This window comes from Phalangium opilio, unplaced genomic scaffold (assembly GCF_054372755.1).
Source record: "Phalangium opilio isolate 3A_F unplaced genomic scaffold, DU_Popi_V2 ptg000031l_1, whole genome shotgun sequence".
NCBI lineage: Eukaryota > Metazoa > Arthropoda > Arachnida > Opiliones > Phalangiidae > Phalangium > Phalangium opilio.
Window position 1 is genome coordinate 1,678,637 of NW_028324158.1, and position 15,432 is coordinate 1,694,068.

Below are 15,432 nucleotides of genomic sequence, written 5' to 3' on the forward strand. Positions count from 1 at the left end.
GGCTTATGGCGCAATGGACAACGTGTCTGCCTACGGAGCCGAAGATTCCTGGTTCGAGTCCTGGCAAGCTCGTTCTTTACATTTATAACTGTTTCTAGCAGGCAAATTAATAATATTGCCACGCTTCAATATCATTTTGTTAGACTCTAATTGGCTTGTGGCGCAATGGACAACGTGTCTGCCTACGGAGCAGAAGATTCCTGGTTCTAGTCATGGCAAACTCGTTGTTTACATTTATAACAGATTTCTAGCAGGCAAATTATTAATATTGCAACGCTTCAATATCATTTTGTTAGATTCTAACTTGCTTGTGGCGCAATGGACAACGTGTCTGCCTACGGAGCAGAAGATTTCACGTTCGAGTCCTGGCAAGCTCGGTGTTGATATTTATTGGTCTTATATATGTCATAAAAGAAAATATCGTATAAATACAATGTTTGGAAAAAATGTTTTGCTATACGTAGCACGGTCTTGTGGCGTAATGGATAACGCGTCTGCCTTGGAAGCAGAAGATTCCAGGTTCGAGTCCTGGCATGCTCGTTATCTACATTTATAACAGATTTCTAGCAGGCAAATTATTAATATTGCAACGCTTCAATATCATTTTGTTACATTCTAACTGGCTTGTGGCGGAATGGACAACGTGTCTGCCTACGGAGCCGAAGATTCCTGGTTCGAGTCCTGGCAAGCTCATTATTTGCATTTATAACTGTTTCTAGCAGGCAAATGAATAATATTGCAACGCTTCAATATCATTTTGTTACACTCTAACTGGCTTGTGGCGCAATGGATAACGCGTCTGTCTACGGAGCAGAAGATTCCAGGTTCGAGCCCTGGCAAGCTCGGTGTTGATATTTAAGGGTCTTATGTTCGTCATAAAAGAAAATATCGTATAAATACAATGTTTGGAAAAAATGTTTTGTAAGACTAAGCACGGGCTTGTGGCGTAATTGATAACGCGTCTGCCTTCGAAGCAGAAAATTCCAGGTTCGAGTCTTGGCAAGCTCTCTATTTACTTTTATAACAGATTTTTAGCAGGCAAATTATTAATATTGCAACGCTTCAATATCATTTTGTTACATTCTAAATGGCTTGTGGCGCAATGGACAACGTGTCTGCCTACGGAGCAGAAGATTCCTGGTTCTAGTCCTGGCAAGCTCGTTATTTACATTTATAACATATTTCTAGCAGGCAAATTATTAATATTGCAACGCTTCAATATCATTTTGTTAGACTCTAACTGGTTTGTGGCGCAATGGATAACGCGTTTGCCTACGGAGCAGAAGATTCCAGGTTCGGGTCCTGGCAAGCTCGGTGTTGATATTTAAGGGTCTTATATTCGTCATAAAAGAAAATATCGTATAAATACAATGTTTGGAAAAAATGTTTTGTAAGACTAAGCACGGGCTTGTGGCGTAATTGATAACGCGTCTGCCTTCGAAGCAGAAAATTCCAGGTTCGAGTCTTGGCAAGCTCTATTTACTTTTATAACAGATTTTTAGCAGGCAAATTATTAATATTGCAACGCTTCAATATCATTTTTTTACATTCTAAATGGCTTGTGGCGCAATGGACAACGTGTCTGCCTACGGAGCAGAAGATTCCTGGTTCTAGTCCTGGCAAGCTCGTTATTTACATTTATAACATATTTCTAGCAGGCAAATTATTAATATTGCAACGCTTCAATATCATTTTGTTAGACTCTAACTGGTTTGTGGCGCAATGGATAACGCGTTTGCCTACGGAGCAGAAGATTCCAGGTTCGGGTCCTGGCAAGCTCGGTGTTGATATTTAAGGGTCTTATATTCGTCATAAAAGAAAATATCGTATAAACACAATGTTTGGAAAAAATGTTTTGTAATACAAAGCACGGGATTGTGCCGTAATGGATAACGCGTCTGCCTTCGAAGCAGAAGATTCCAGGTTCGAGTCCTGGCAAGCTCGTTATCTACATTTATAACAGATTTCTAGCAGGCAAATTATTATTATTGCAACGCTTCAATATCATTTTGTTACATTCTAACTGGCTTGTGGCGGAATGGACAACGTGTCTACCTACGGAGCAGAAGATTCCTGGTTCTAGTCCTGGCAAGCTCGTTATTTATATTTATAACATATTTCTAGCAGGCAAATTATTAATATTGCAACGCTTCAATATCATTTTGTCAAATTTTAACTGGCTTGTGGCGCAATGGACAACGTGTCTGCCTACGGAGCCGAAGATTCCTGGTTCGAGTCCTGGCAAGCTCATTATTTGCATTTATAACTGTTTCTAGCAGGCAAATTAATAATATTGCTACGCTTCAATATCATTTTGTTAGACTCTAACTGGCTTGTGGCGCAATGGATAACGCGCCTGTCTACGGAGCAGAAGATTCCAGGTTCGAGCCCTGGCAAGCTCGGTGTTGATATTTATGGGTCTTATATTCGTCATAAAAGAAAATATCGCATAAATACAATGTTTGGAAAAATTGTTTTGTAAGACAAAGCACGGGATTGTGCCTTAATGGATAACGCGTCTGCCTTCGAAGCAGAAGATTCCAGGTTCGAGTCCTGGCAAGCTCGCTATTTACGTTTATAAGATATTTCTATCATATATTAGAAGGCAAATAAATAATCCTGCAATTCTTCAATAGCATTTTGTCAGACTCTAACGGGCTTGTGCCGCAATGGATAACGCGTCTGCCTTCGAAGCAGAAGATTCCAGGTTCGAGTCCTGGCAAGCTCGTTCTTCACATTTATAACTGTTTCTAGCAGGCAGATTAATAATATTGCAACGCTTCAATATCATTTTGTTAGACTCTAACTGGCTTGTGGCGAAATGGACAACGTGTCTGCCTACGGAGCAGAAGATTCCTGGTTCTAGTCCTGGCAAGCTCGATATTTACATTTATAACAGATTTATAGCAGGCAAGTTATTAATATTGCAACGCTTCAATATCATTTTGTTAGATTCTAACTGGCTTGTGGCGCAATGGACAACGTGTCTGCCTACGGAGCAGAAGATTCCACGTTCGAGTCCTGGCAAGCTCGGTGTTGATATTTATGGGTCTTATATTCGTCATAAAAGAAAATATCGTATAAATACAATGTTTGGAAAAAATGTTTTGTAATACGAAGCACGGGCTTGTGGCGTAAAGGATAACGCGTCTGCCTTCGAAGCAGAAGATTCCAGGTTCGAGTCCTGGCAAGCTCTCTATCTACATTTATAACAGATTTCTAGCAGGCAAATTATTAATATTGCAACGCTTCAATATCATTTTGTTAGATTCTAACTGGCTTGTGGCGCTATGGACAACGTGTCTGCCTACGGAGCCGAAGATTCCTGGTTCGAGTCCTGGCAAGCTTATTATTTGCATTTATAACTGTTTCTAGCAGGCAAATTAATAATATTGCAACGCTTCAATATCATTTTGTTAGACTCTAACTGGCTTGTGGCGCAATGGATAACGCGTCTGCCTACGGAGCAGAAGATTCCAGGTTGGAGTACTGGCAAGCTCGTTATTTACATTTATAACAGATTTCTAGCAGGCAAATTATTAATATTGCAACGCTTCAATATCATTTTGTTACATTCTAACTGGCTTCTGGCGGAATGGACAACGTGTCTGCCTACGGAGCAGAAGATTCCTGGTTCGAGTCCTGGCAAGCTCGTTATTTGCATTTATAACTGTTTCTAGCAGGAAAATCAATAATATTCCAATGCTTCAAAATCATTTTGTCGGACTGTAACGGGCTTGTGGTGCAATGGATAACGCGTCTGCCTACGGAGCAGAAGATTCCAGGTTGGAGTACTGGCAAGCTCGTTATTTACATTTATAACAGATTTCTAGCAGGCAAATTATTAATATTGCAACGCTTCAATATCATTTTGTTAAATTCTAACTGGCTTGTGGCGCAATGGACAACGTGTCTGCATACGGAGCCGAAGATTCCTGGTTCGAGTCCTGGCAAGCTCATTATTTGCATTTATAACTGTTTCTAGCAGGCAAATTATTAATATTGCAACGCTTCAATATCATTTTGTTAGATTCTAACTGGCTTGTTGCGCAATGGACAACGTGTCTGCCTACGGAGCAGAAGATTCCAGGTTCGAGTCCTGGCAAGGTCGGTGTTGATTTTTATAGGTCTTTTATATGTCATAAAAGAATATATCTTATAAATACAATGTTTGGAAAAAATGTTTTGTAATACAAAGCACGGGCTTGTGGCGTAATGGATAACGCGTCTGCCTTCGAAGCAGAAGATTCCAGGTTCGAGTCCTGGCAAGCTCGCTATTTACGTTTAAAAGATATTTCTATCATATATTAGAAGGCAAATAAATAATCCTGCAATTCTTCAATAGCATTTTGTCAGACTCTAACGGGCTTGTGCCGCAATGGATAACGCGTCTGCCTTCGAAGCAGAAGATTCCAGGTTCGAGTCCTGGCAAGTTCGTTCTTCACATTTATAACTGTTTCTAGCAGGCAAATTAATAATATTGCAACGCTTCAATATCATTTTGTTTGACTCTAACTGGCTTGTGGCGAAATGGACAACGTGTCTGCCTACGGAGCAGAAGATTCCACGTTCGAGTCCTGGCAAGCTCGGTGTTGATATTTATGGGTCTTATATTCGTCATAAAAGAAAATATCGTATAAATACAATGTTTGGAAAAAATGTTTTGAAATACAAAGCACGGACTTGTGGCGTAATGGATAACGCGTCTGCCTTGGAAGCAGAAGATTCCAGGTTCGAATCCTGGCAAGCTCGTTCTTTATATTTATAACTGTTTCTAGCAGGCAAATTAATAAAATTGCAACGCTTCAATATCATTTTGTTAGACTCTGACGGGCTTGTGGCGGAATGGACAACGTGTCTGCCTACGGAGCAGAAGATTCCTGGTTCGAGTCCTGGCAAGCTCGTTATTTGCATTTATAACTGTTTCTAGCAGGAAAATCAATAATATTCCAATGCTTCAATATCATTTTGTCGGACTCTAACGGGCTTGTGGTGCAATGGATAACGCGTCTGCCTACGGAGCAGAAGATTCCAGGTTGGAGTACTGGCAAGCTCGTTATTTACATTTATAACAGATTTCTAGCAGGCAAATTATTAATATTGCAACGCTTCAATATCATTTTGTTAAATTCTAACTGGCTTGTGGCGCAATGGACAACGTGTCTGCATACGGAGCCGAAGATTCCTGGTTCGAGTCCTGGCAAGCTCATTATTTGCATTTATAACTGTTTCTAGCAGGCAAATTATTAATATTGCAACGCTTCAATATCATTTTGTTAGACTCTAACTGGCTTGTGGCGAAATGGACAACGTGTCTGCCTACGGAGCAGAAGATTCCACGTTCGAGTCCTGGCAAGCTCGGTGTTGATATTTATGGGTCTTATATTCGTCATAAAAGAAAATATCGTATAAATACAATGTTTGGAAAAAATGTTTTGAAATACAAAGCACGGACTTGTGGCGTAATGGATAACGCGTCTGCCTTGGAAGCAGAAGATTCCAGGTTCGAATCCTGGCAAGCTCGTTCTTTATATTTATAACTGTTTCTAGCAGGCAAATTAATAAAATTGCAACGCTTCAATATCATTTTGTTAGACTCTGACGGGCTTGTGGCGGAATGGACAACGTGTCTGCCTAAGGAGCAGAAGATTCCTGGTTCGAGTCCTGGCAAGCTCGTTATTTGCATTTATAACTGTTTCTAGCAGGAAAATCAATAATATTCCAATGCTTCAATATCATTTTGTCGGACTCTAACGGGCTTGTGGTGCAATGGATAACGCGTCTGCCTACGGAGCAGAAGATTCCAGGTTGGAGTACTGGCAAGCTCGTTATTTACATTTATAACAGATTTCTAGCAGGCAAATTATTAATATTGCAACGCTTCAATATCATTTTGTTAAATTCTAACTGGCTTGTGGCGCAATGGACAACGTGTCTGCATACGGAGCAGAAGATTCCAGGTTGGAGTACTGGCAAGCTCGTTATTTACATTTATAACAGATTTCTAGCAGGCAAATTATTAATATTGCAACGCTTCAATATCATTTTGTTAGATTCTAACTGGCTTGTTGCGCAATGGACAACGTGTCTGCCTACGGAGCAGAAGATTCCAGGTTCGAGTCCTGGCAAGCTCGGTGTTGATTTTTATAGGTCTTTTATACGTCATAAAAGAAAATATCTTATAAATACAATGTTTGGAAAAAATGTTTTGTAATACAAAGCACGGGCTTGTGGCGTAATGGATAACGCGTCTGCCTTCGAAGCAGAAGATTCCAGGATCGAGTCCTGGCAAGCTCGCTATTTACGTTTATAAGATATTTCTATCATATATTAGAAGGCAAATAAATAATCCTGCAATTCTTCAATAGCATTTTGTCAGACTGTAACGGGCTTGTGCCGCAATGGATAACGCGTCTGCCTTCGAAGCAGAAGATTCCAGGTTCGAGTCCTGGCAAGCTCGTTCTTCACATTTATAACTGTTTCTAGCAGGCCGATTAATAATATTGCAACGCTTCAATATCATTTTGTTAGACTCTAACTGGCTTGTGGCGAAATGGACAACGTGTCTGCCTACGGAGCAGAAAATTCCTGGTTCTAGTCCTGGCAAGCTCGTTATTTACATTTATAACAGATTTCTAGCAGGCAAATTATTAATATTGCAACGCTTCAATATCATTTTGTTAGATTCTAACTGGCTTGTGGCGCAATGGACAACGTGTCTGCCTACGGAGCAGAAGATTCCACGTTCGAGTCCTGGCAAGCTCGGTGTTGATTTTTACAGGTCTTTTATACGTCATAAAAGAAAATATCTTATAAATACAATGTTTGGAAAAAATGTTTCGAAATACAAAGCACGGACTTGTGGCGTAATGGATAACGCGTCTGCCTTGGAAGCAGAAGATTCCAGGTTCGAATCCTGGCAAGCTCGTTCTTTATATTTATAACTGTTTCTAGCAGGCAAATTAATAATATTGCAACGCTTCAATATCATTTTGTTAGACTCTAACGGGCTTGTGGCGCAATGGATAACGCTTACCCTCCGAAGCAGATGATTCCAAGTTCGAGTCCTGGCAAGCTCGTTCTTTACATTTAAAACTGTTTCTAGAAGGCAAATTAATAATTTTGCAACGCATCAATATCATTTTTTTAGACTCTAACTGGCTTGTGGCGCAATGGATAACGCGTCTGCCTACGGAGCAGAAGATTCCAGGTTCGTGTCCTGGCAAGCTCGGTGTTGATATTTATGGGTCTTATATACGTCATAAAAGAAAATATGGTATAAATACAATGTTTGCAAAACATGTTTTGTAATACAAATCACAGGCTTGTAGCGCAATGGATAACGCATCTGTCTACGGAGCAGAAGATTCCAGGTTCGAGTCCTGGCAAGCTCGGTGTTGATATTTACGGGACTTTTATTCGTCATAAAAGAAAATATCGTATAAATACAATGTTTGTAAAAAATGTTTCGTAAGACAAAGCACGGGATTGTGCCGTAATGGATAACGCGTCTGCCTTCGAAGCAGAAGATTCCAGGTTCGAGTCCTGGCAAGCTCGTTATCTACATTTATAACAGATTTCTAGCAGGCAAATTATTAATATTGCAACGCTTCAATACCATTTTGTTACATTCTAACTGGCTTGTGGCGGAATGGAGAACGTGTCTGCCTACGGAGCAGAAGATTCCTGGTTCGAGTCCTGGCAAGCTCGTTATTTGCATTTATAACTGTTTCTAGCAAGAAAATCAATAATATTCCAATGCTTTAATATCATTTTGTCGGACTCTAACGGGCTTGTGGTGCAATGGATAACGCGTCTGCCTACGGAGCAGAAGATTCCAGGTTGGAGTACTGGCAAGCTCGTTATTTACATTTATAACAGATTTCTAGCAGGCAAATTATTAATATTGCAACGTTTCAATATCATTTTGTTAAATTCTAACTGGCTTGTGGCGCAATGGACAACGTGTCGGCCTACGGAGCCGAAGATTCCTGGTTCGAGTCCTGGCAAGCTCATTATTTGCATTTATAACTGTTTCGAGCAGGCAAATTAATAATATTGCAACGCTTCAATATCATTTTGTTAGTCTCTAACTGGCTTGTGGCGCAATGGAAAATGCGTCTGTCTACGGAGCAGAAGATTCCAGGTTCGAGTCCTGGCAAGCTCGGTGTTGATGTTTACGGGACTTTTATACGTCATAAAAGAAAATATCGTATAATTACATGGTTCAGAAAAAATGTTTTGTATTACAAAGCACGGGCTTGTGGCGTAATGGATAAGGCGTCTGCCTTCGAAGCAGAAGATTCCAGGTTCGAGTCCTGGCAAGCTCGTTCTTCACATTTATAACTGTTTCTAGCAAGCAAATTAATAATATTGCAACGCTTCAATATCATTTTGTTAGACTCTAACTGGCTTGTGGCGAAATGGACAACGTGTCTGCCTACGGAGCAAAAGATTCCTGGTTCTAGTCCTGGCAAGCTCGTTATTTACATTTATAAGAGATTTCTATCATATAATAGAAGGCAAATAAATAATCTTGCAATTCTTCAATAGCATTTTGTCACACTCTAACGGGCTTGTGCCGCAATGGATAACGCGTGTGCCTTCGAAGCAGAAGATTCCAGGTTCGAGTCCTGGCAAGCTCGTTCATCACATTTATAACTGTTTCTAGCAGGCAAATTATTAATATTGCAACGCTTCAATATCATTTTGTTAGATTCTAACTGGCTTGTGGCGCAATGGACAACGTGTCAGCCTACGGAGCAGAACATTCCACGTTCGAGTCCTGGCAAGCTCGGTGTTGATTTTTACAGGTCTTTTATACGTCATAAAAGAAAATATCTTATAAATACAATGTTGTTAAAAAAATGTTTTGAAAAACAAAGCACGGACTTGTGGCGTAATGGATAACGCGTCTGCCTTGGAAGCAGAAGATTCCAGGTTCGAATCCTGGCAAGCTCGTTCTTTACATTTATAACTGTTTCTAGCAGGCAAATTAATAATATTGCAACGCTTCAATATCATTTTGTTAGACTCTAACGGGCTTGTGGCGCAATGGATAACGCTTACCCTCCGAAGCTGAAGATTCCAAGTTCGAGTCCTGGCAAGCTCGTTCTTTACATTTAAAACTGTTTCTAGAAGGCAAATTAATAATTTTGCAACGCTTCAATATCATTTTTTAGACTCTAACTGGCTTGTGGCGCAATGGATAACGCGTCTGCCTACGGAGCAGAAGATTCCAGGTTCGAGTCCTGGCAAGCTCGGTGTTGATAATTATGGGTCTTATATACGTCATAAAAGAAAATATCGTATAAATACAATGTTTGCAAAACATGTTTTGTAATACAAAGCACGGGCTTGTAGCGCAATGGATAACGCTTCTGTCTAAGGAGCAGAAGATTCCAGGATCGAGTCCTGGCAAGCTCGGTGTTGATATTTACGGGACTTTTATACGTCATAAAAGAAAATATCGTATAAAAATAATACAAAGCACGGGCTTGTGGCGTAATGGATAACGCTTCTGCCTACGGAGCAGAAGATTCCAGATTCGAGTCCTGGCAAGCTCGGTGTTGATTTTTATAGGTCTTTTATACGTCATAAAAGAAAATATCTTATAAATACAATGTTTGGAATAAATGTTTTGTAATACAATACACGGGCTTGTGGCGTAATGGATAACTCGTCTGCCTTCGAAGCAGAAGATTCCAGGTTCGAGTCCTGGCAAGCTCGCTATTGACATTTATAACAGATTTCTAGCAGGCAAATTATTAATATTGCAACGCTTCAATATCATTTTGTTAGATTATAACTGGCTTGTTGCGCAATGGACAACGTGTCTGCCTACGGAGCAGAAGATTCCAGATTCGAGTCCTGGCAAGCTCGGTGTTGATTTTTATAGGTCTTCTATACGTCATAAAAGAAAATATCATATAAATACAATGTTTGGAAAAAATGTTTTGTAATACAAAGCACGGGCTTGTGGCGTAATGGATAACGCGTCTGCCTTCGAAGTAGAAGATTCCAGGTTCGAGACCTGGCAAGGTCGCTATTTAAATTTATAAGAGATTTCTAGCATATATTAGAAAGCAAATAAATAATCTTGCAATTGTTCAATAGCATTTTGTCAGACTCTATCGGGCTTGTGGCGCAATGGATAACGCCTCTGCCTTCGAAGGAGAAGATTCCAGGTTCGAGTCCTGGCAAGCTCGCTATTTACATTTATAACAGATTTCTAGCAGGCAAATTATTAATATTGCAACGCTTCAATATCATTTTGTTAGATTCTAACTGGCTTGTTGCGCAATGGACAACGTGTCTGCCTACGGAGCAGAAGATTCCAGGTTCGAATCCTGGCAAGCTCGGTGTTGATTTCTATAGGTCTTTTATACGTCATAAAAGAAAATATCTTATAAATACAATGTTTGGAAAAAATGTTTTGTAATATAAAGCACGGGCTTGTGGCGTAATGGATAACGCGTCCACCTTCGAAGCAGAAGATTCCAGGTTCGAGTCCTGGCTAGCTCGCTATTTACATTTATAAGAGATTTCTAGCATATATTAGAAGGCAAATAAATAATCTTGCAATTCTTCAATAGCATTTTGTCAGACTCTAACGGGCTTGTGGCGCAATGGATAACGCGTCTGCCTTCGAAGCAGAAGATTCAAGACTCGAGTCCTGGCAAGCTGGTTCTTTACATTTATAACTGTTTCTAGCAGGCAAATTAATAATATTGCAACGCTTCAATATCATTTTTTTAGACTCTAAGTGGCTTGTAACGCAATGGACAACGTGTCTGCCTACGGAGCAGAAGATTCCTGGTTCTGGTCCTGGCAAGCTCGTTATTTACATTTATAACAGATTTCTAGCAGGCAAATTATTAATATTGCAACGCTTCAATATCATTTTGTTAGATTCTAACTGGCTTGTGGCGCAATGGACAACGTGTCTGCCTACGGAGCAGAAGATTCCAGGTTCGAGTCCTGGCAAGCTCGGTGTTGATATTTATGGGTCTTATATACGTCATAAAAGAAAATATCTTATAAATACAATGTTTGGAAAAAATGTTTTGTAATACAAAGCACGGGCTTGTGACGTGATGGATAACGCGTCTGCCTTCGAAGCAGAAGATTCCAGGTTCGAGTCCTGGCAAGCTCAATGTTGATTTTTATAGGTCTTTTATACGTCATAAAAGAAAATATCTTATAAATACAATGTTTGGAAAAAATGTTTTGTAATACAAAACACGGGCTTGTGGCGTAATGGATAACGCGTCTGCCTTCGAAGCAGAAGATTCCAGGTTCGAGTAATGGCAAGCTCGCTATTTACATTTATAAGGGATTTCTAGCATATATTAGAAGGCAAATAAATAATCTTGCAGTTCTTCAATAGCATTTTGTCAGACTCTAACGGAGTTGTGGCGCAATGGTTAACGCGTCTGCCTACGGAGCAGAAGATTCCAGGTTCGAGTCCTGGCAAGCTCGGTGTTGATTTTTATAGGTCTTTTATACGTCATAAAAGAAAATATCTTATAAATACAATGTTTGGAAAAAATGTTTTGTAGTACAAAACACGGGCTTGTGGCGTAATGGATAACGCCTCTGCCTTCGAAGCAGAAGATTCCAGGTTCGAGTCCTGGCAAGCTCGCTATTTACATTTATAAGAGATTCCTAGCATATATTAGAAGGCAAATAAATAATCTTGCAATTCTTCAATAGCATTTTGTCAGACTCTAACGGGCTTGTGGCGTAATGGATAACGCGTCTGCCTTCGAAGCAGAAGATTCCAGGTTCGAGTCCTGGCAAGCTCGTTCTTTACATTTATAACTGTTTCTAGCAGGCAAATTAATAATATTGCAACGCTCCAATATCATTTTGTTAGACTCTAACTGGCTTGTGGCGCAATGGACAACGTGTCTGCCTACGGAGCAGAAGATTCCTGGTTCTAGTCATGGCAAGCTCGTTATATACATTTATAACAGATTTCTAGCAGGCAAATTATTAATATTGCAACGCTTCAATATCATTTTGTTAGACTCTAACTGGCTTGTGGCGAAATGGACAACGTGTCTGCCTACGGAGCAGAAGATTCCTGGTTCTAGTCCTGGCAAGCTCGTTATTTACATTTATAAGAGATTTCTATCATATAATAGAAGGCAAATAAATAATCTTGCAATTCTTCAATAGCATTTTGTCACGCTCTAACGGGCTTGTGCCGCAATGGATAACGCGTGTGCCTTCGAAGCAGAAGATTCCAGGTTCGAGTCCTGGCAAGCTCGTTCATCACATTTATAACTGTTTCTAGCAGGCAAATTATTAATATTGCAACGCTTCAATATCATTTTGTTAGATTCTAACTGGCTTGTGGCGCAATGGACAACGTGTCAGCCTACGGAGCAGAACATTCCACGTTCGAGTCCTGGCAAGCTCGGTGTTGATTTTTACAGGTCTTTTATACGTCATAAAAGAAAATATCTTATAAATACAATGTTGTTAAAAAAATGTTTTGAAATACAAAGCACGGACTTGTGGCGTAATGGATAACGCGTCTGCCTTGGAAGCAGAAGATTCCAGGTTCGAATCCTGGCAAGCTCGTTCTTTACATTTATAACTGTTTCTAGCAGGCAAATTAATAATATTGCAACGCTTCAATATCATTTTGTTAGACTCTAACGGGCTTGTGGCGCAATGGATAACGCTTACCCTCCGAAGCTGAAGATTCCAAGTTCGAGTCCTGGCAAGCTCGTTCTTTACATTTAAAACTGTTTCTAGAAGGCAAATTAATAATTTTGCAACGCTTCAATATCATTTTTTAGACTCTAACTGGCTTGTGGCGCAATGGATAACGCGTCTGCCTACGGAGCAGAAGATTCCAGGTTCGAGTCCTGGCAAGCTCGGTGTTGATAATTATGGGTCTTATATACGTCATAAAAGAAAATATCGTATAAATACAATGTTTGCAAAACATGTTTTGTAATACAAAGCACGGGCTTGTAGCGCAATGGATAACGCTTCTGTCTAAGGAGCAGAAGATTCCAGGTTCGAGTCCTGGCAAGCTCGGTGTTGATATTTACGGGACTTTTATACGTCATAAAAGAAAATATCGTATAAAAATAATACAAAGCACGAGCTTGTGGCGTAATGGATAACGCTTCTGCCTACGGAGCAGAAGATTCCAGATTCGAGTCCTGGCAAGCTCGGTGTTGATTTTTATAGGTCTTTTATACGTCATAAAAGAAAATATCTTATAAATACAATGTTTGGAATAAATGTTTTGTAATACAATACACGGGCTTGTGGCGTAATGGATAACTCGTCTGCCTTCGAAGCAGAAGATTCCAGGTTCGAGTCCTGGCAAGCTCGCTATTGACATTTATAACAGATTTCTAGCAGGCAAATTATTAATATTGCAACGCTTCAATATCATTTTGTTAGATTATAACTGGCTTGTTGCGCAATGGACAACGTGTCTGCCTACGGAGCAGAAGATTCCAGATTCGAGTCCTGGCAAGCTCGGTGTTGATTTTTATAGGTCTTCTATACGTCATAAAAGAAAATATCTTATAAATACAATGTTTGGAAAAAATGTTTTGTAATACAAAGCACGGGCTTGTGGCGTAATGGATAACGCGTCTGCCTTCGAAGTAGAAGATTCCAGGTTCGAGACCTGGCAAGGTCGCTATTTAAATTTATAAGAGATTTCTAGCATATATTAGAAAGCAAATAAATAATCTTGCAATTGTTCAATAGCATTTTGTCAGACTCTATCGGGCTTGTGGCGCAATGGATAACGCCTCTGCCTTCGAAGGAGAAGATTCCAGGTTCGAGTCCTGGCAAGCTCGCTATTTACATTTATAACAGATTTCTAGCAGGCAAATTATTAATATTGCAACGCTTCAATATCATTTTGTTAGATTCTAACTGGCTTGTTGCGCAATGGACAACGTGTCTGCCTACGGAGCAGAAGATTCCAGGTTCGAATCCTGGCAAGCTCGGTGTTGATTTCTATAGGTCTTTTATACGTCATAAAAGAAAATATCTTATAAATACAATGTTTGGAAAAAATGTTTTGTAATATAAAGCACGGGCTTGTGGCGTAATGGATAACGCGTCCACCTTCGAAGCAGAAGATTCCAGGTTCGAGTCCTGGCTAGCTCGCTATTTACATTTATAAGAGATTTCTAGCATATATTAGAAGGCAAATAAATAATCTTGCAATTCTTCAATAGCATTTTGTCAGACTCTAACGGGCTTGTGGCGCAATGGATAACGCGTCTGCCTTCGAAGCAGAAGATTCAAGACTCGAGTCCTGGCAAGCTGGTTCTTTACATTTATAACTGTTTCTAGCAGGCAAATTAATAATATTGCAACGCTTCAATATCATTTTTTTAGACTCTAAGTGGCTTGTAACGCAATGGACAACGTGTCTGCCTACGGAGCAGAAGATTCCTGGTTCTGGTCCTGGCAAGCTCGTTATTTACATTTATAACAGATTTCTAGCAGGCAAATTATTAATATTGCAACGCTTCAATATCATTTTGTTAGATTCTAACTGGCTTGTGGCGCAATGGACAACGTGTCTGCCTACGGAGCAGAAGATTCCAGGTTCGAGTCCTGGCAAGCTCGGTGTTGATTTTTATAGGTCTTTTATACGTCATAAAAGAAAATATCTTATAAATACAATGTTTGGAAAAAATGTTTTGTAATACAAAACACGGGCTTGTGGCGTAATGGATAACGCGTCTGCCTTCGAAGCAGAAGATTCCAGGTTCGAGTAATGGCAAGCTCGCTATTTACATTTATAAGGGATTTCTAGCATATATTAGAAGGCAAATAAATAATCTTGCAGTTCTTCAATAGCATTTTGTCAGACTCTAACGGAGTTGTGGCGCAATGGTTAACGCGTCTGCCTACGGAGCAGAAGATTCCAGGTTCGAGTCCTGGCAAGCTCGGTGTTGATTTTTATAGGTCTTTTATACGTCATAAAAGAAAATATCTTATAAATACAATGTTTGGAAAAAATGTATTGTAGTACAAAACACGGGCTTGTGGCGTAATGGATAACGCCTCTGCCTTCGAAGCAGAAGATTCCAGGTTCGAATCCTGGCAAGCTCGCTATTTACATTTATAAGAGATTCCTAGCATATATTAGAAGGCAAATAAATAATCTTGCAATTCTTCAATAGCATTTTGTCAGACTCTAACGGGCTTGTGGCGTAATGGATAACGCGTCTGCCTTCGAAGCAGAAGATTCCAGGTTCGAGTCCTGGCAAGCTCGTTCTTTACATTTATAACTGTTTCTAGCAGGCAAATTAATAATATTGCAACGCTCCAATATCATTTTGTTAGACTCTAACTGGCTTGTGGCGCAATGGACAACGTGTCTGCCTATGGAGCAGAAGATTCCTGGTTCTAGTCATGGCAAGCTCGTTATAT

General features: G+C 39.9%; 30 non-coding genes across 30 annotated transcripts; all 30 read left to right on the plus strand.

Moving 5' to 3' along the window:
- Window positions 1-2,655: 2,655 nt before the first annotated feature.
- On the plus strand, window positions 2,656-2,728 carry TRNAR-UCG (transfer RNA arginine (anticodon UCG)). The gene has a single exon. It is a non-coding gene; the product is annotated as a tRNA-Arg (tRNA).
- Window positions 2,729-3,123: 395 nt separating this feature from the next.
- TRNAR-UCG (transfer RNA arginine (anticodon UCG)) lies at window positions 3,124-3,196 on the plus strand. Its single transcript has one exon. It is a non-coding gene; the product is annotated as a tRNA-Arg (tRNA).
- A 1,005-nt stretch (window positions 3,197-4,201) lies between these two features.
- On the plus strand, window positions 4,202-4,274 carry TRNAR-UCG (transfer RNA arginine (anticodon UCG)). Its single transcript has one exon. It is a non-coding gene; the product is annotated as a tRNA-Arg (tRNA).
- A 90-nt stretch (window positions 4,275-4,364) lies between these two features.
- On the plus strand, window positions 4,365-4,437 carry TRNAR-UCG (transfer RNA arginine (anticodon UCG)). Its single transcript has one exon. It is a non-coding gene; the product is annotated as a tRNA-Arg (tRNA).
- A 242-nt stretch (window positions 4,438-4,679) lies between these two features.
- On the plus strand, window positions 4,680-4,752 carry TRNAP-UGG (transfer RNA proline (anticodon UGG)). The gene has a single exon. It is a non-coding gene; the product is annotated as a tRNA-Pro (tRNA).
- A 79-nt stretch (window positions 4,753-4,831) lies between these two features.
- Window positions 4,832-4,904, plus strand: TRNAR-ACG (transfer RNA arginine (anticodon ACG)). The gene has a single exon. It is a non-coding gene; the product is annotated as a tRNA-Arg (tRNA).
- Window positions 4,905-5,451: 547 nt separating this feature from the next.
- Window positions 5,452-5,524, plus strand: TRNAP-UGG (transfer RNA proline (anticodon UGG)). The gene has a single exon. It is a non-coding gene; the product is annotated as a tRNA-Pro (tRNA).
- Window positions 5,525-5,603: 79 nt separating this feature from the next.
- On the plus strand, window positions 5,604-5,676 carry TRNAL-AAG (transfer RNA leucine (anticodon AAG)). The gene has a single exon. It is a non-coding gene; the product is annotated as a tRNA-Leu (tRNA).
- Window positions 5,677-6,224: 548 nt separating this feature from the next.
- Window positions 6,225-6,297, plus strand: TRNAR-UCG (transfer RNA arginine (anticodon UCG)). The gene has a single exon. It is a non-coding gene; the product is annotated as a tRNA-Arg (tRNA).
- Window positions 6,298-6,387: 90 nt separating this feature from the next.
- On the plus strand, window positions 6,388-6,460 carry TRNAR-UCG (transfer RNA arginine (anticodon UCG)). Its single transcript has one exon. It is a non-coding gene; the product is annotated as a tRNA-Arg (tRNA).
- Window positions 6,461-6,855: 395 nt separating this feature from the next.
- On the plus strand, window positions 6,856-6,928 carry TRNAP-UGG (transfer RNA proline (anticodon UGG)). The gene has a single exon. It is a non-coding gene; the product is annotated as a tRNA-Pro (tRNA).
- Window positions 6,929-8,257: 1,329 nt separating this feature from the next.
- TRNAR-UCG (transfer RNA arginine (anticodon UCG)) lies at window positions 8,258-8,330 on the plus strand. The gene has a single exon. It is a non-coding gene; the product is annotated as a tRNA-Arg (tRNA).
- Window positions 8,331-8,888: 558 nt separating this feature from the next.
- TRNAP-UGG (transfer RNA proline (anticodon UGG)) lies at window positions 8,889-8,961 on the plus strand. The gene has a single exon. It is a non-coding gene; the product is annotated as a tRNA-Pro (tRNA).
- A 229-nt stretch (window positions 8,962-9,190) lies between these two features.
- Window positions 9,191-9,263, plus strand: TRNAR-ACG (transfer RNA arginine (anticodon ACG)). Its single transcript has one exon. It is a non-coding gene; the product is annotated as a tRNA-Arg (tRNA).
- Window positions 9,264-9,353: 90 nt separating this feature from the next.
- On the plus strand, window positions 9,354-9,426 carry TRNAL-AAG (transfer RNA leucine (anticodon AAG)). Its single transcript has one exon. It is a non-coding gene; the product is annotated as a tRNA-Leu (tRNA).
- Window positions 9,427-9,493: 67 nt separating this feature from the next.
- Window positions 9,494-9,566, plus strand: TRNAR-ACG (transfer RNA arginine (anticodon ACG)). The gene has a single exon. It is a non-coding gene; the product is annotated as a tRNA-Arg (tRNA).
- A 90-nt stretch (window positions 9,567-9,656) lies between these two features.
- TRNAR-UCG (transfer RNA arginine (anticodon UCG)) lies at window positions 9,657-9,729 on the plus strand. Its single transcript has one exon. It is a non-coding gene; the product is annotated as a tRNA-Arg (tRNA).
- A 243-nt stretch (window positions 9,730-9,972) lies between these two features.
- Window positions 9,973-10,045, plus strand: TRNAR-UCG (transfer RNA arginine (anticodon UCG)). Its single transcript has one exon. It is a non-coding gene; the product is annotated as a tRNA-Arg (tRNA).
- A 1,363-nt stretch (window positions 10,046-11,408) lies between these two features.
- On the plus strand, window positions 11,409-11,481 carry TRNAR-ACG (transfer RNA arginine (anticodon ACG)). Its single transcript has one exon. It is a non-coding gene; the product is annotated as a tRNA-Arg (tRNA).
- Window positions 11,482-11,571: 90 nt separating this feature from the next.
- TRNAR-UCG (transfer RNA arginine (anticodon UCG)) lies at window positions 11,572-11,644 on the plus strand. The gene has a single exon. It is a non-coding gene; the product is annotated as a tRNA-Arg (tRNA).
- A 90-nt stretch (window positions 11,645-11,734) lies between these two features.
- TRNAR-UCG (transfer RNA arginine (anticodon UCG)) lies at window positions 11,735-11,807 on the plus strand. The gene has a single exon. It is a non-coding gene; the product is annotated as a tRNA-Arg (tRNA).
- A 711-nt stretch (window positions 11,808-12,518) lies between these two features.
- TRNAP-UGG (transfer RNA proline (anticodon UGG)) lies at window positions 12,519-12,591 on the plus strand. The gene has a single exon. It is a non-coding gene; the product is annotated as a tRNA-Pro (tRNA).
- A 229-nt stretch (window positions 12,592-12,820) lies between these two features.
- TRNAR-ACG (transfer RNA arginine (anticodon ACG)) lies at window positions 12,821-12,893 on the plus strand. The gene has a single exon. It is a non-coding gene; the product is annotated as a tRNA-Arg (tRNA).
- Window positions 12,894-12,983: 90 nt separating this feature from the next.
- TRNAL-AAG (transfer RNA leucine (anticodon AAG)) lies at window positions 12,984-13,056 on the plus strand. Its single transcript has one exon. It is a non-coding gene; the product is annotated as a tRNA-Leu (tRNA).
- Window positions 13,057-13,123: 67 nt separating this feature from the next.
- TRNAR-ACG (transfer RNA arginine (anticodon ACG)) lies at window positions 13,124-13,196 on the plus strand. The gene has a single exon. It is a non-coding gene; the product is annotated as a tRNA-Arg (tRNA).
- Window positions 13,197-13,286: 90 nt separating this feature from the next.
- TRNAR-UCG (transfer RNA arginine (anticodon UCG)) lies at window positions 13,287-13,359 on the plus strand. Its single transcript has one exon. It is a non-coding gene; the product is annotated as a tRNA-Arg (tRNA).
- Window positions 13,360-13,602: 243 nt separating this feature from the next.
- TRNAR-UCG (transfer RNA arginine (anticodon UCG)) lies at window positions 13,603-13,675 on the plus strand. Its single transcript has one exon. It is a non-coding gene; the product is annotated as a tRNA-Arg (tRNA).
- Window positions 13,676-14,875: 1,200 nt separating this feature from the next.
- TRNAR-ACG (transfer RNA arginine (anticodon ACG)) lies at window positions 14,876-14,948 on the plus strand. The gene has a single exon. It is a non-coding gene; the product is annotated as a tRNA-Arg (tRNA).
- A 90-nt stretch (window positions 14,949-15,038) lies between these two features.
- TRNAR-UCG (transfer RNA arginine (anticodon UCG)) lies at window positions 15,039-15,111 on the plus strand. Its single transcript has one exon. It is a non-coding gene; the product is annotated as a tRNA-Arg (tRNA).
- Window positions 15,112-15,201: 90 nt separating this feature from the next.
- On the plus strand, window positions 15,202-15,274 carry TRNAR-UCG (transfer RNA arginine (anticodon UCG)). The gene has a single exon. It is a non-coding gene; the product is annotated as a tRNA-Arg (tRNA).
- The last annotated feature ends 158 nt before the right edge of the window (window positions 15,275-15,432 follow it).